This window comes from Myotis brandtii, unplaced genomic scaffold (genome assembly GCF_000412655.1).
Source record: "Myotis brandtii unplaced genomic scaffold, ASM41265v1 scaffold15, whole genome shotgun sequence".
Taxonomy (NCBI): domain Eukaryota; kingdom Metazoa; phylum Chordata; class Mammalia; order Chiroptera; family Vespertilionidae; genus Myotis; species Myotis brandtii.
The window spans coordinates 246698-249880 of NW_005355410.1; positions in this window are offsets into that span (position 1 = coordinate 246698).

Consider the following 3183-nt stretch of genomic DNA (forward strand, 5'->3'; position numbering starts at 1 on the left):
GGGAAGCTTACCCAAGGCACATGTTGACAATAATGAGGCCGTTTCCAGAATTGGGCATTTTGTCACTCGAGTAAAAATAAAATGTCATGAGTAAAGATTAATCTCTTTATAGTGCAATTCTTAACCTTTTTATATTAATGTCAATATTGGAACAATGTATCTTGGATGTTTTCACTATGTATCTTTGCTACGCAACACTGATGTACATGTTTACATCTGATTTTAGAATTGCATTATTGATCATGAGTAACGTGAGTAATAATATTAATCGAGTGATGCCCAACTCTGGCCGTTGCGAGAGACAAACATTTGAATTATGCAATTTTTTGTCTCTGTTGATGCGTGTCACCCAAAATGAGTTTACGTGTCACCTCTGACACGCGTGTCATAGGTTCGCCATCACTGTCCTAGGGCAAAGGAAACTAAGGAGAAAATAAACAAATGGGACTACATCAAAATGAAAACTTCTGCACAGCAAAAGAAACCACCATCAAACTGAAAATGGAACTCATTGTATGGGAGAACATATTTGCCAATGATACAACTGATAAAGGGTTAATATCCAAAATATATAAATACACATACAACTCAACAACAAGAAGACAAACAATCCAATTAAAAAATGAGCAGCAGATCTGAATAGACATTTCTTCAAAGAAAGAATGGCCATACAAATGGCCAAGAGACACATGAAAAAATGCTCTGTCACTAATCATCAGAGAAATGCAAATTAAAACCACAATGAGATAACACCTCACACCTGTCAGAATGGCTATCATCAAAAAATCAACAAACAGCAAGTGCTGGAAAGGATGTGGAGAAAAGGGAACACTAGTTCACTGCTGGTGGGAATGCAGATTGGTGCAGCCACTATAGAAAACAATATGGAGTTTCCTCAAAAAATAAAAAATGGAACTTCCACTTCTGTGAATATATCCTAAAACCCCCAAAACACCAATCAGAAAGGATATATGCACCCCTATGTTCATATCAGCATCATTTACAATAGTTAAGATTTGGAAACAGCCCAAGTACCCATCAGTAGATGAATGAATAAAATAGCTGTGGGACATTTACACTATGGAATACTATGCAGCTGTTAAAAAGAGGGATCTCTTACTCTTTGGGACAGCATGGATGGACCTGGAAAATATTGTGGCAAGTGAAATAAGCCAAACTGAGAAAGACAAATATCACATGATCTCACTTATTTGTGGAATCTAATGAAAAAAATGAATTCACCAACAAAATAAGACCTGAAGCATGGAGGCATGGAACAGATTGACATACCTACCTTGATGTGGGGATGGGGGGAGGAGAAGAGATAAACCAAAGAACTTATATATTTACTAGAGGCCCAGTGCACAAATTCATGCACAGGTGGGGTCCCTCAGCCTGGCCTGTGATCAGGGCCAATCGGGGCCATCTTGCCCAGTCCTGGTCCTGATTGGGGCCAATTGGGGCCAGCCAGCTAGGGGGAGGGACCATGGGAGTTTGGCTGGCCATGGGAGGTTGGCTGTGGGAGCTCACTGACCACCAGGGTGCAGTTCCTGCATTGAACGTCTGCCCCCTGGTGGTCAGTGCATGTCATAGCTACTGGCCAGTTGTCCGGTCATCTGGTCGTCCAGTCATAACGGTCACTTAGGCTTTTATATATATAGATATACATAGCCCATTGGCAATGGGCAATAGGGTAGAGAAGACCTTGGGGAGGAGTGGGAGTGGGAGGAGGGGGGATAGGGGGAGAAAATGGGAGATACCTATTATACTATCAACAATAAAAAAATATATTTACAAAAAAGAATTAAAGAAAAAAGTTCCAAACATTAAACTTTTCAATGCTCTACAAGGTTTATTTCCTTTAGTTTAAAAAACCCGGCAAGGAACTATTGATTTTTCCCAGAAACAAGCAAGGATCAGCTAATTCCTTGAGGTTATTAATTGTTTTCTTATTTAATACTAGAGGCCTAGTGCACAAAATTTGTGCTTGGTGGGGGGGTGTCCCTCATCCTGGCCTGTGCCCTCTTGCAATCTGGGACCCCTTGGGGGATGTCTGACTGCCTAAACTGATAGTCAGACATCCCCTGAGGGATATAGCAGTGTGCCAAGCAGCAGGCGGCCAGGGAGGAGCCCGAATCAGGACTGGTTGCTGCTTGTGCTCATCCTGGTCCGCTGTGCTTGCTGTCATGGAGTCGGGAAAGGCTCCCGCCATGGCAGCTGTGCTCACCAGCCGTGAGCCTGGCTTCTGGCTGAGCAGCTCTCCCCCTTTGGGAATGCACAGACCACTAGGGGGCAGCTCCTGCATTGAGCGTCTGGCCCCTGGTGGTCAGCGTGCATCAGGTGGACCGATCATTCTGGTCCTTCTGCTGTAATGGTCACTTAGGCTTTTATTATATAGGCTAGTCCAGGGTTCCTCGGCCTGGCCTGCGAGATCAGGCCAAAACTGGCTCTCTGACATCCCCTGAGGTGTCCCGGATTGTGAGAGGGCATAGGCCAGGCCAAGGGACCCCACTGGTACACAATCAGGGCCGGGAAGGGATGTGAGAGTTTGGCCAGCCAGGGAGGGACTGTAGGAAGGCTCCAGGGCATGTCCTGTCTGTCTTGCTCAGTCCCGATTGGCCAGATTTCAGCAGCAAGCTAACCTACTGGTCTTAGAGTCTGGCCCCTGGTGGTCAGTGCACACATAGCGAGTGGTTGAGCGACCTTAGCATATCATTAGCATATTATGCTTTGATTGGTTGACTGGCCAACCGGTCGACTGGACACTTAACATATTTGGCTTTTATTATGTAGGATTTCTCAAGGGCTTATCATGCATTTGTTGCATAGAACCTTTCCCAGTGAGACAGCATTAGATCAAGGCCAAAACATTAGCATGAGCTGAAGACCTGGGTATGTGTCTGAACTGGTTTGTGTGGACAAGGTAAGGACATTATCTTTCTGACCCCTATCCTCACTATCTCCTCTCAGGCTGAACTTCCTGAGCTTCAAGGAACCTTTTGAGTGAGGACTACACAAACCTGCTCTAAGTGAAACACTAAGGAAACAGTGTTGTGCTAAATCCTTTCAATCACATCTACACTAATAAAAGAGAAACATGGTAATTAGCGTACGACCGCTACCCTTTTCATTGGCTAATCAGTGAGTATATGCAAATTAACTGACAACCAAGATGGCGGCTAA